We start from the raw sequence: 14,683 nt of genomic DNA on the forward strand, positions 1-14,683 counted from the left end.
GTACAAACAAAAAAAAACAATTCTATTTTAGAACTGTGCACATTTTAATGTCCTTAACACCCATACGTAAAAACAGCTGCTACATTAATGCAAAATAAAAATCCTTGCAACGCATCCATAGATCACTATCTGACATCGATGATTAAAACATCCAATTTTACAAATTGAAAAGTGTCAACAGCCAGGGAGTCCGCGTTGTTTGCGTTCCGATTGGAGTGGAGGGATCACTCGGATGAAAAGAACCGAAACTCAAGTGGCCGTACAAGTAGTAGGTAAACTCGTTCACCGGGTCCAGATTGAATAGCGGCTAGCTCCCGGGACCATACCGCGATGCCAGCGGTGCCTAGACACACTCGACGGTCATGCAGACATTTGTTTGATTAGTGAGATTGTAGAAATGGCTGTTCGACACATGCCGCATTCAATCCAATTGCTGCCATCCAGCTACCCTCCCGGGCGATACTAGTCTGAATCTTGCGAACACAATGAATACCGGTGGAGCATAAAAGTTGCACACTTTCATTTGGAATTCATAGCTGGCACTTGTTTTTTTTCGCACCCACCTCAACTTGATCTTTCCGCCATCGTAGCCAACAAGTTCGGAAGTGCTGCCAGTGGTGGACCCATATCAGTCTTCAAATTTGAATAAGGTTGCGGCAACACTGCACCATCATGTGCGTCACCCTGATCCGCCGAAAGTGTCGGGAAAATCAATTTCCTTTCAAAGCGGGCAGAATAAAAGTTCACACTTTTACACACGCTGCTCTGTGTCCCGGCAAACCTGCGCTCTTTTATCCACTCCGTCATACCGTCCATATGGCAGCTGGTGCCCCTGGCTCATCTCGCAGTCTTGTCACTTTAAGTGCGGAGATCTCTTCACACCCATCTGCTGCCATGGAGCACTTTTTCAGTGGACAAGGTAGGAGAAAATGAGAGCACATTTTGGATTGCAAGCATAGCGGACGCGCTGATTTAGAGATAGGGAGGAAGAGCGCGAAGTGTGTGTGACACAGACAGACCGCCGACTAACGGTGCTCAAGGTGAGCAAAAGACAAGTGCTAATGGTGACCCCGAAGGGATCTTATTCAGGGGCACGAGGCACAAAAGGAAGCTGCTGCTGCTGCTGCTGCTGGGGTGGACAATGGAGTTTTGCCATTCGACTTCGATTGTCACTGCTTATTCATCGAGATAGGCTAGACAGTTGTTAAATTTACTTAAAAGTAATTTTTAGTTGTCGCCAGAGTATTGTACACAACGTTCTCTTATGAATCATAAAAATGTTCAATTTCGATTTGTAACATTCGACTCGCATCTTTGGAGGCGGGAGTTCAACGGTTAGGGGGGAACTTTCTCTGTGAGGGTTGTTTCATATAGCTTCTCCACCAACACGAATGAACAATCAGGAGTACAACGAAGTCCTTCGTAATCATTTACTCGTTCTTGCACTAAAACGTGATGGTATACATGAAAAAATGTTTTGTTCATGAAAGTCTGGCGACCTTGTTATGAATAAATGAAGAGGGGTTTTAGATTCTAGACTTGCCACCTTATTTACCAAATCAAAACCTAATCAAGTCGCAAAATGTCATGCAAATAAGTAAATAAAAACAAAGATAAACAAAACCATTTTGAGGGTCGAAGCGATAGATTGGAGAATATATATATATTGAATTTGGTTGTCTTCAAAGCAAAACAATAAGTTGCAAACATAAAAAGGGCTAGCATAAAGTACTGCAAAAGTTGGAAATTATAGCGGAGGACTAAACGTGACAACTTTCGCTTTAAATGCCCGAAATCACTGAAAGATAAAACAAATCTGAAAAGAAAGAGATATTTTATTGACAGTGAAATGCATACTTACCATTAACATTATGTAGTACAGTCTGAAAGAATTGAATTACTTACCTGAGACTTCCAAAAACCCTTTGTATGTAAAATTTCAACGCAATGTTTTAATGTAGAAAATGTAATGTTAAAAATGTGTATTGTAATCAATTATGTGAAATTATTTAATCAGTTCATTGTTATTCTATGATTTTTTTAACTAGTGACAGTATAGTTACTAAACCGGAAAATCGCCACTATTTCCAACACAGTATGAAATGGCAAACCATATTTAAACTAACATAAGTGATAGTATTGACAGACGGATATACGAAAACGTGTTGCAAACTTAATATTCTACATATCTGTAAGAACATTCATTACAGTGATGGGCAAAAACACAAAAATCCACCCCTATTTGAAATCAAAGTGTTTTAATATGAAAAGTTGTTTCTAACTTTTATGTAGTCCAGACAATACTACGTAAAAGTAGGTAATTACGTTTTGCCATTTCGGTATCGTTGTTTTATTTTTTGGAAAAACAAAAAAAAATACTTTTGTTCCTGAATGCGAACTTTTAGGATACGACATAAAAAAATCCACTTTATGGTTTATTAAACAAAAAACAAATAATTAATAGTCAATATGACCCCTTCGGATCACGATAACCAACTGATGCTTTGGCATACTCTCCACGATGTCGATTCAATCATCGGCAGTCATAACACCGTTGACCTACGCTAAGTACCTCCCCCCCCAGTCACTCGGAGTCGCCTTTCTTTGTTAAACAGCACGAATTTGGAATTGACCAAAAAACGCGCTTCAAGAACTCCAGCGACTTGTTGACATGGTCCCTCGCAAACTGAATTCGTCGATTAGTCGCTTTTTGGCGAAGTAGCTCTTCAGGTTTCATTCCACCAAGCATCGTCGAATGATGCGATTGAAACGGGTTAGATACAACCCTTCTTTAATCGCCCGAATGGTCGTTCATGGGGTTTTTTTCATCCCGGATGATTTGCGTATCCGTTCTTGCATCAGTTTTTGCACGTTTCGGTCCCATTCCCGGTCGAATGACCAGCGGGACCGCATCACTTCTTACCCCATACTTCCCAGCAATGTTTGGAATTCACGCACAATCAAATATTAGACCTGTGTTGAGATTTACTTTCCACTCATTTTCCGAAAGCTTCCTCAGCGTCAAAAACACGTCACTACCCACCATAAGTTGACTAAACAGCTACGAAAATTTTGTTTGTGTCAGATATAAACAACCGGCTGTCAAAACCGTGGGGTGCATCCAATGTCCTGGAAAAAGGTTATGAAGATGATAGAGTTTTGAGCGACATAGCATGCGCTGCTGTAGCTATTTTTTCAAATCATGACCTCAGTATTTGATTGCCTATCACATCCATGTGAATGTGCCATTTTCAATAAGTGTTTTATCAATCAAAAACAGACATTTTCTAACAGTTCCCGCTGATTATGAGAATAATGTGACAGCGTGCAGTGAACATTTGTGAAATCACGTCGAAAAGATGGATAAAAGTGATATTCGTAGGTGCCATTTTCACTCCCCCACGTTTATAGAAATAAACGAACATTCATTATTTTAAGAACACGAAGTTGATATTTTGAAAGGTCTCAGTGTTGGTGTTTATGATGTGAAAAAATAATCTTCAATTAATCCACATTTCACTGAAAATGTTCCTGCTCTCGAGAACTAAACATAAGAGACCTTTTTACTCCATATATAATGGAAATAGGCCACAATACATTTGTCATCTGTTGAAAAACAAACAGTTGCGAGATTTAATAAGAATTTTGGCTTAAATCATCATGAAACCGTGAGTACTTTGAACACTGCTTTGTTTCTTCCATATACATTTCATATTGGATGCAAATAGTTACGACACGATATTTTGCTTGCCAATAGCGATATACTTCGCCTATTGCTTTATCTCGATATGTATCTCATTGGGGTGCATCGATGAAGAAATCACGGTAGAACAAATTTATGCAAGTGGATTTTTTATATCATACCCTAAAAGTTCCCATTTAGGAACAAAAGTAATTTTTTGGATTTCTGAAAAAAAAATCAACGATACTGAGATGGCAAAATGGTCTACTAATTACATACTTTTACGTAGTGGGGTAGGGAGGGGCTAGTTGGTCATTTTTGAATAAATTTGGCTATAACTTTGTAGTACGCAGCTTTGCGTTAGAATGTAATGTACCACAATGAAGCTTACCCTTTTACCCTTTCAATGAAAAATAACCAGAGAATCATTTATTTGAAATTTTTCATTTGTTTAACGTCTTTATATTTCAGAATAAATTGACCAACTAACCCCACACGGGGTAAGTTGGTCAATAATAGGCATGTTTTTTTGAGCAAATAATAAACGTTTTGCCATTAGAAGTTTCCTTTATTATAAATAAATTAATTAAATCGAAACAAAAACAGTTAATTAATATCATGTAGCAAGTAGAAAACAAATTAATAAAATTTTCAAATCATCATCGTTGTTGAAAATTAGTCAGGCAATCTTTTCTAGCGATTTCATCTCTCTTCACCTTTGTGGCGAACCAGAGATGCCAGGTTCGAAGACATGTCTTCATTTTGAAGACATTTGATTTTGTGAAGACATTATTAAATATGTGAAGACATTTCAGTATGATAGCGTACGTGGATTTTTAAAACATATTATTTCCATGAAATTTTAACTATTGGCCGAAAATACCGTCAAAAAAGTGGGGCTTTAGTCTCAACGAACGAAGCGGTCTGAGTACATATTGTCTCTAGAAGACATGAGTTCATTTGCGCTCGAAAATTCGAATGATTGTGACATTGAATTTGTATTATTTTGGCCCTACTATACAATAGATTAACATACATCTTTTAACCCTTTAACGGGTACTGCCAACTATATTGCCACCAACAAAAAATATTCTTTTCGCTGAACCTGGAATATTATTTCAATATTTTACTTAGCCAAAATTTTCTTAAGGTATCTGACAATACTCCATTTTTTTTGGGCTGCTAAAATGTATGATATTAATTTGGGAGTCATTTTTATGTATCGAAACCACGATTTTAGAGCGCCGGCATAAAATTCTGTTTAAATTCATTGAAAATGCAACAAGTTGAGAAATTTTTCACTGTAAACGTACTATTCACTGTGTAACTGTGTACTGTGAAAGGCCATGTAGTTTTTTCAATAAAATGAATGGTGTATTTGATGAAAAATTATTTTTTTTATTTTTTCCTTTGAACTCTATATAAAAAAACAGGTTTTTTCGCTGCACTAGAGATATTGTAAATCGCTGAAATAATCGGTTAACGGGCCGTGGCAGCTTTATTGTCACCAATTTTTTCAACTGTTTCAATAGTTAAATTTTTTTCAAATGTGTTATTCCTCATGTAAGGATTATGTTCACTGAAGTTTCGATTCGATTCGTCGATTCGTCGATTCGTTGCCTAGTTCCCACGGCCCATTAAAGGGCTAAACGACCACTTTACAAATCGAAGGTTTTCCGGTTACATACATTTTCTACAATTAGTTTCATGGATATGGTTTGAGTTGCAACCAAAATTTCAAAAATGAAATAAATAAATAGAGTTATCACAGTTCCGTTTTTGTGTGAAGAACTTTCCTCCGATATTATGGTGGAGACATTTTCTCGTATCATGTCAATACTTTTGAAAAAAAGTTGATGGGGTTGGGCCTAGGGGCACAGACGGGATCTTGACATAGGACTGTGATTGTGTGTAGTAATTGCATTTGAATTGTGTTGACGTAGGACTACGTCTAACCGGAAGATATAGGGGGTGGAATGAAAATCTAGGCACTGAACAAGTAGGAAAAAAATCAAGATTTGGAACGCTTATAACGCTTTTCCCGTTCTGGTCGGGGGAATTTTTCGTCAAAGAAATTTCCTCCGACTTGCACTGTGATCACGCGTATTCTAGAGCTTGCCACTCAGAATGCATTCAAGGCGTGTTATTTGGCATAGAAATCTCAACTAAGTACTAATAAAAATGACGCAAGTAATACTACGTTGAGACGGCGAAGTTCCTCTAGGAACGTTAGTGCCATTGAAGAAGAAGAAGAAGAACGCTTATAACTCGAGCATTTTTCAATAGATCGCAAAGGTTTTTGTATCAATTGATAGGAAATATATCTACGCATCTATTATAACGAATAAAATTGCATTTTTCTTGAGATAAATAATTGAATAATTGTGAAAGATCAAGCATTGTCCAAATGCACTATGTGCCCATTTTTGATTGGTCCGTTTTGTGCTCCTCAAATCGTACCGACTAAAACGGGCAACCAGAGCAGCAGCGAAACACAATGAAGAACGATTAGAAAGGAAAAAGAAAAAAAATCAACGAAACATTGGTCGCAGTCTCACACATGCGTAATTCTCGAGCCAGCCAGTCAGCTTAAAAATCCCCACTCCGCTGCCGTAACGATCATTCTTTGTGTGGACACCGACTGGACAACATCGTTGCTGGACGAGCTGGACGGCGAGGGATCGAGTGCCTTTCTCAAGGCAAGAGGGTGGAGGTGGTAACGCTGGAGTAGAATAGAGTAGAGTTTTCAAAGGGCCTTTCTCAAGGCTAGAGACGAATGAACTACAAAAGTTTAAAGTCTCTATAATACAAGACCTTCCTTCCTTCCTTCCGTAACGATCATTCTCATAGAAACCGTACACCACATCGTTTCGAATCACATTACATCAACAAACCAACACGAGCAGCCATGTCTGGACATGGCAAAGGAGGAAATGTGAAGGGAAAGGCAAAATCCCGCTCGAACCGCGTGGTCTGCAATTCCCTGTAGGTGTATTCGTCAATTGCTCCGCAAGGGTAGCTAGGCAGAGCGCGTTAGTACCAGTGCACCAGTCCACCTAGCCGGCGTTATATAGTTTCGGCCGCCGAAGTGATCGAGTTAGCTGGCAAAGCTGCTCGCGACGATAAGAAAACCCGCATCCAGAACAGAACACATTCGGTTCGGTGGACATCAAGACAACAACAGGCAGTTGCAGCGAGTGGCGAGTGGCAAATGCAATCGCAAAACGGCAGCAGGTAGCAGAAGAAAAAAGTTTGTTCGTTATATAAACTGCTTTGGTGGCAAATCCAGAACAAGGCGGCATCGAGGGCGTTCGAAATGGTTTTTTTTTTTCAAAACCACGAGTACTAAGTTTCCTAAATTGGAACCATTCCATAAAACATGGCGCTTTTCAGGGCCATTAAACCTTCCAAAAAAGAATTTACGAAATACAGTTCAATGCTTTCTAAAACAATATCCAAAATAATAATAAAACACAAATTGATTTTTTCATAATTTGTTTGCCAGGATATGATGAGTATGAGAATTTGGCAGTTGTTCTGAGCTTATTGATGGTTGGGGACTTGCCCGATTATTCAATTTTCACCAATTTTTAAATCGCTTCTAGATTGAAAGTACAGTAATTTACATTTAGCTCGACATTTAGCTAATTGGACGGACCTGTAATGCGACATATTTAGTTGGACATTTTTGTAAACATAGGGTTCGGGGTCCAAATTATGACTCCACATTGAAAGTCGACACTGTACCATTGTCATCGCAAATGTTCAATTACAGGTTAAGATGGCCTCCAATGCGACATTGAGTGGTGCTCCGGCACGTCGCATTAAATGTAATTTGCTGAACAACATGTCACAAGCTGGATGGGAAGAAATTTTCCAACTGTGAAAGCTGTGGCGAGTGGCAAACGCAATCGCTAAACAGCAGGGTTTAACCGAACAAGATAGGGATATCGAGTGATAACAAAAACACAACACCAAAGGTTCTTTTCAGAACCACCAACATGTTCATAAAGAGTAAACAGTAAACTAATCCATTTTTCAGGTAAATAGGTAGGTATTCACGTAGAAGAAGAAAATAAAGGGTGTGTCACATCAAGTTGCATCACGGAAAAAACGCTGTAGAAATTCGCCCAGTAGACCGATCCTTTAGGAAATTTTAGACAGTAAAATAAAAACTATTAAACAACTTTTGGCATTTTCTTTTTATTCATACTTCGAGCTCAAGCCCGTATGTTCGCACCTTCCTTTTTACCCCGTCCATAAGGTTCTGTACAACGTCAGGTTGTAGTTTTTTTTTTGAACAGAAATCCATTTTCTCTTGAAGTCCGCCTCCGATTTGACAACTTTTGGGTTCTTCCGGAGGGCCTGCTTCATAATCGCCCAATATTTCCTTATTGGGCGAAGCTCCGGCGCGTTGGGCGGGTTCATTTCCTTTGGCAAGAAGGTGACCCCGTTGGCTTCGTACCACTCCAACACGTCCTTTGAATAGTGGCACGAAGCGAGATCCGGCCAGAAGATGGTCGGGCCCTCGTGCTGCTTCAATAATGGTAGTAAGCGCTTCTGTAAGCACTCCTTAAGGTAAACCTCCGCTTTCCGCAAGAGCAGATCACCATGTACTTTTTGGCAAACTTGGATATTTTCTGCTTGCGAATCTCCTCCGGAAAGCTGAATTTGTCCTCTGCGGAGAAGAACAACAGGCAGCCGACGAAAGTCCGCATTGACGTAGGTTTCGTCGTCCATTACCAGGCAATGCGGCTTCGTCAGCATTTCGGTGTACAGCTTCCGGGCTCGCGTCTTCCCCACCATGTTTTGCCTTTCGTCGCGGTTAGGAGCCTTCTGAACCTTGTATGTACGCAGGCCCTCCCGCTGCTTGGTCCGCTGGACGAATGAACGTGACAAATTCAGCTTATTGGCGACATCCCGGACCGAACTTCTCGGATCACATCTAAACTGCTTAACTACGCGCTTGTGATCTTTTTCACTGACGGAGCATCCATTTTTGCCGTTCTTCACCTTCCGGTCGATGGTTAGGTTCTCGAAGTATCGTTTTAGTACTCTGCTGACCGTGGATTGGACGATTCCCAGCATCTTACCGATGTCCCCATGTGACAACTCCGGATTCTCGAAATGAGTGCGCAGGATTAATTCACGACGCTCTTTTTCGTTCGACGACATTTTTTCAAATTTACGAAAAATTGACAGTGAAGCATGGCCAACGTGATCTATACACTCTTATCTGATTATAAGCGAAAGCTGAAGATATAATTCCCAAAAATTAAATTTCTATAGCGTTTTTTCCGTGATGCAATTTGATGTGACACACCCTTTAGAACAATATATTTAAAATATATATTTAACAAAAGCTGTCCACTTTGTATAGTCCTACGTCACTCCGGTTATGTCCCCGACATTACCCACCCGTCTTTTTTTTCATTGTTCAAAATCTGTATTTTGTTCTTTTTTGATACATCAAATGGAAGCCCTGAAAAATTTGTGTGAGTATACCCTTTCGAACTTCTAAATCAGCAGCCAGTTAAATACATTAATTGCATTTTTTGCATAACCAAACAACATACTCGATATAATGACGTCCTGGACCACAATTACATAAATTGTTAGTAGCAAGACCTACACGATAAAACGTGAATTGCGTACGAATTGATTGGACAACAACCTGAACTTCAATCTTATAAAATCTCTATCAACGTTTAACCTTTTGAGCCAGGCTCTCGTCATATCTTTGGGGAGCTAGAATGAAATCATCCAATATCATCTTCAAGATCATTATTAGATCATCCCTTCATTGATTATGACAACTTATCAGTAACTTATCAGTTGTCATAATCAATTAAGGGATGATCTAAGAATGATCTTGAAGATGATATTGGATGATTTCACTCTAGCTCCACAAAGATTTGACGAGAGCCTGCCTCAAAAGGTTAAACGTTGATAGAGATTTTATTAGATTGAAGTTCATGTTGTTGTCCAATCAATTCGTACTCAATTCACGTTTTATCGTGTAGGTCATGCCTATCATTGGCAAATCGAGAATAATTCATAATATGCATCTAATCAAATATCTAAAAAAAATGTTGGAGAAATTTCCTGTCTAATGATATACAACACAACATATGTCGCGATAAAGATTTTGAGTAATATGCGTTTGAAAACTGTTAATGAATCGTTACATTTGTCGTAGAGTTACCCCCCTATATAGAAATCAAAAACATAGTTCTATGTCAAAATCACCTGGCATCCCTGCGACGCTCAACCGCTTGCATTCTTGCTTGCATTTGTTCTGATGACATTTGTACCGTTCGCCCCAAAGTATATAGAAATAGCCTCAAGGTATGCTACATTACTCATGCATTTTTGTGAGTTCTGATATTCAATGTTAGCGTTTATTATATCTAATGAAATTTTACAGCAAAAAATAGAAATATGACAATTATATTGCAAGTTGTTTTGGTGTGGTGGTTGTCTAGTTTCAAATACACCGGGTTTAGCAGTAAAACATATGCTTTCTATATTTGTTTATAGCTTGCGTAATGAAACACGGCATACCTGAAAATTTTATATGCGTTGCTCTCAAACGAGCAATTTGTGTGACCAACTAACCCCTCTATATGTAAAAAAGAATATTGATGAAAATTCAATAAAATTAATGTTAAAAGCGATTTCCATTAACACTTAAAGCTAATACGTACAATAAACCTTTGTTTTACGTTTGAGCCGATTTTTTTTCTTGGCTTTTAACCAGTTTTAGAACATATTTTATAATGCGCAAACCGTGAATAATTTTTGGCAAAAACGGAACCATGTTCGTATTTTTTAACCTACTTAATAAAAAGTTTTTCCAATTTGCTTATTTTTTTGTATCAGCAATTCGCTATTTTTCATCCATAGATCGGTAATTTTTTGGACGCTCAGATTTCAAGATATCGTCACTGACCAACTTACCCCTATGACCAACTAGCCCCGCCCTACCCTATTGACTGGAACACTTATAAACTTTAAAAATCTTTTTATATTGAAACAAAGATTTCAAATGGAGGCGGATTTTTTTTGTGATCATCACTGTATATTAGGGTGCTAATGAATGTATGGGAAAAAATCGACCCTTAAATTTCAGAAAGTTATCCTATACAAAATGTTCACCACCTCGAAAAACACCCTATGCCAAAATTCAGCTCATTCGGACTTAAGGGAGAGTGGCGCAAAGCGGTCAAAGTTTGAGTTTTTTGAAAATCGAAAAATCACCCAAGGGGGTTTTCGAAAAAATGTAATGCTTCTCTCGAAACTGTAAATCTCGACGAGTAATGCAATTTTAAGACAAGTTTTTCAAAAATACTCAAATTTGAAAGTTTGTGATACCAGTAAATGAAATCCGAATGAGCTAATATTGTGCATAGGGTATATTATCGTGCAAATCAACATTTCGTAGCAAGTTCCGAATGAAAAATCGAGATAACTTTTTTTATTGGCACCGAAAACCATACTTTTCGTTTCGTATTCCGAAAAAAGTCCCAGAATGCCGATTTTTGACAAATCAAATTGTTCGAGATGACACTAGATCTCGACGTTTCATGCCATTTTAAGACATTTGGCATCAATTTTTTTTTAAATTCCGATTTCCTTTACTCTCTCCTTGGGTGATTTTTCGATTTTCAAAAAACTCAAACTTTGACCGCTTTGCGCCACTCTCCTTTAAGTCCGATTGAGCTGATATTTTGCATAGGCTGGTTTTTTCGAGATAGTGAATTTTTTTTATGGGGTAACTTTTTGAAATTCGAGATGGCCATTTTCATTGGCACCCTGCTGTATATCGACTAATTTGTTATAGAAGAATTCTCTAATTTACATTCACCGGTTGCCCAGTGATAGCCTGAATCTCTGCGTGTTACAATATATGATAGTGCGCAATGAGCGAAGATACATACCGACAGAGTGAATTGTTGAGGAAGAGTTATATCGGTTGCCATTATATGTTATCCAGCGAAAGTCTCACGTTCTTCGCGTTGTTTTTACTAAAATATTCAGTCGGATTTACATTTTCTACGATCAAATTGTTGTCAACTCACGAAAGCTTCAATTTCAGTGCAAAATAACAACAATGATTGCTCTACGACGATAATCACCTAAAACGGTAATTACAAGGTCCATCCATCATCTCCATTTATGACACTTTCGTTTAACCAACAATTAGACGGCAATTAGCTTAGGTTAGTTCATTTCGAATGACACCGAATAAATTTGGCTTTCTCCGTTCGGCACACTCCATCGATCAATGCGCGGTGTGGTCAGTCAATTTCCTACGGCGAACCACCCCCAACCCAACTAACTTCCACTTCAACACCCATCGACACATGTTTCCTTGCTACCACCCCCTTACCCTAACTCAACTAAGTCGCCATCCGCCCGCCGCCTCTAGCGATAAGCATGTCTAAATGTTCGCCTGATAATTTGGTTTTATTTATTACCCTACTCATTTCCGTCCAAACGCGCACAGAATCAACCCAACCCAACCCAACCGTCGTCATCATCCGCCCTCGATACCCACACACTATCCGGAAGAAAGAATTGAAACATTTTGCAGCGAGTTCCCACCGAAGAGGGTGAAAATCGGCGCAAAAGAGATACTTAAAAGTTACTCGCTCCATTATCGAAGTGATGAATTATTTATACGGTTAGCTTCGAAGCCCTCGACCGAGTGTTCCGTTTCCCCTTCCCGGTTTTCCACGCCAACCAAGCTAGGTCCTGGACAATCGCTCGATCGCAAACGATTGCTGCTGCTGCTGCTACTGCTGCTTTCGGCGGCGGCGGCAAATCGGTTTTCCCCTTTTTCCAACCCAAACAGGGCCACACAAAACTAATAAAACTGTAACAATTAATTTACGTTTGCACCCCTCGGAATGTAAACATATTAAATTGAACAAGCCGAACAACTCAACGCCGCGGCTGAAGTGCTTGTATGTTTATTCCGGACTAGTACCGGGTATTAGGGGGCTTTAGGGAAAGCAATTTGCTTGTGGCTTGTTGTTTTTATTTGGATTTGTGCGCGCTAAGATGTGCCTGTATTCCAACCGGAGGGTAATACCCGACGATTAGCAGTCTTTTAACAGCTTTTTTTATCGGTAGTTATGTTTTTTTTTTTCGTAATATGTTTATGCTATGGTAATTCAGAAATATGGTTTTAATAAACTTGTTGAGGATGAAAACATAGGCAACGGGACCGTTTGTTACGTGATACATCGGCGGAAGGAAGTGTCGATTATCTCTACCCAGAAAGTATAGCGCATATGATATGAATGAATCGTGTAAATTGATTATGACGGAAATATAGTCTTAAAAATGCGGTAAAGAGCAGTGCATTTTGTATAAAAAATATCTGAATTATTGGCGTAGCATGACACCTGAGTAGGTGTCTTGGGTATCACCCCCTCCTTTCAAATTTTTTTCGAGTGTTTTGGCTCAACCTAGATTCACATGAGTTCCGGCATAACTGCTGTTATTTTTTTATTTACATATTATTAACTCAAATATATTTTCGGCGCCAACGATATAACTATAATTGATTCCGCACCGAAAGCAATCACGACGTTCTAGTTCGCATGCTTGTGTATCATGTAGGGCCTCATTCCCGTATCCACGTACACTTACGTTCCCACTACGCTTACATCTCACTTCACTTTGTTGTACTCATTCCCGTTTCGTGAAGTGTAAAAATGAACTTCGTGTAGAAAGTGGACTGGATACCAGAATGACCCTGTCTTCATTTCCATTGTCGTTTCTAAGAGAAACGTCAGTTGTATTTTGTTTTGTTTATCCTCGAGTTGTGTCGATACACCCAGAAAATGGATTACTTAAAAAAAGAGTTCAAATCTTTTGTAATGCAAACATTAGTAAAATGTACATATTTTCAGTAAATATTACCAATCGTTTGTAAAATGAATGTCAGATGCAATACACATCCCTACCAACGATTGATTCATTTTACTTCGCGGTATTAGTAACTTTTACAATTATCATTACTTGCATCCGCGTAGGAAATGTAAATATAACATTATTAGTCTAATTACCGAGTTGATAAATGAGTTGAACGGCACTACTTTCCGATATTGATTTCTTCACAAAAGAAGAACGAATTAACCCAGAATCGGGACAGGTAAGTAATATTCTTGAAAATCAATTCAATTTATGTTCTTTAATTAATATTGAAACATATTGGATAGTAATGATCCGCCCTCGTCTGCTGCAAGAGAATGCGAAGACAATACTTCAATAATAAGGAATTTGGGTACTTCGAGACACAAAAACGAACCCTGTCTAGTCCTCGATCTACCTTTATGCTGTTGGATTTGGTCAAGGACAACTTCATAAACGTTTTACAGACAATTGTGATCGGTAGTTCGATCAATTGGATGTTTCCGCATTCGTCACAACGGAGGTTCCGTATCCACTGACGCTGCGCGTCAAGTCAATGTTGCAACGGGGCATAGAGCTGGCCTCACTTAATACCGCCTGGGTTTCGTCAGCTTAGTGATATTTCCCGAATGCGTTTAGCTGAGAAGTAATTACACCCTGGTCCTGGGAGAGGATAATGGTGAGACTTGAGTAGTCTGGTGTAGCTATTCGTAGTAATGATTGTGTATTTTTTCCTAATTTGTAGCCGTGGATCAGACCCAATCGTTGCAGGATCCTATGTATTGTCTAAATAATTTATATAGTTTAGATAGTTCAACAAATGAATGAAGATGCATTCAAAAGCTCAATAAATTCATAACAATATATGCATAAAGGTTGGGTTAACATAACCTGTTTAGGGTATATGTTAAACCAACGTTGAACCGACTGTTTATACTGGGTTATACTGGCCGATTTGACATTTGTTTACCATTGTTATCGCGTAATATGTACGAATCTGAGTCATGCGAATAGAATCAAATTGGTTGTCAAAAAAAATCCAATAGAAATGTCAATAATCAGGAGGGGAAATGTTTC

The 14,683-nt window shown here is 38.8% G+C and overlaps 1 pseudogene; it reads left to right on the plus strand.

Moving 5' to 3' along the window:
- Positions 1-816: 816 nt before the first annotated feature.
- On the plus strand, positions 817-14,434 carry LOC129772991 (ER membrane protein complex subunit 3-like; annotated as a pseudogene).
- Positions 14,435-14,683: the final 249 nt, after the last annotated feature.

The sequence above is a fragment of the Toxorhynchites rutilus genome, chromosome 3 (genome assembly GCF_029784135.1).
Source record: "Toxorhynchites rutilus septentrionalis strain SRP chromosome 3, ASM2978413v1, whole genome shotgun sequence".
NCBI classification, from domain to species: domain Eukaryota; kingdom Metazoa; phylum Arthropoda; class Insecta; order Diptera; family Culicidae; genus Toxorhynchites; species Toxorhynchites rutilus.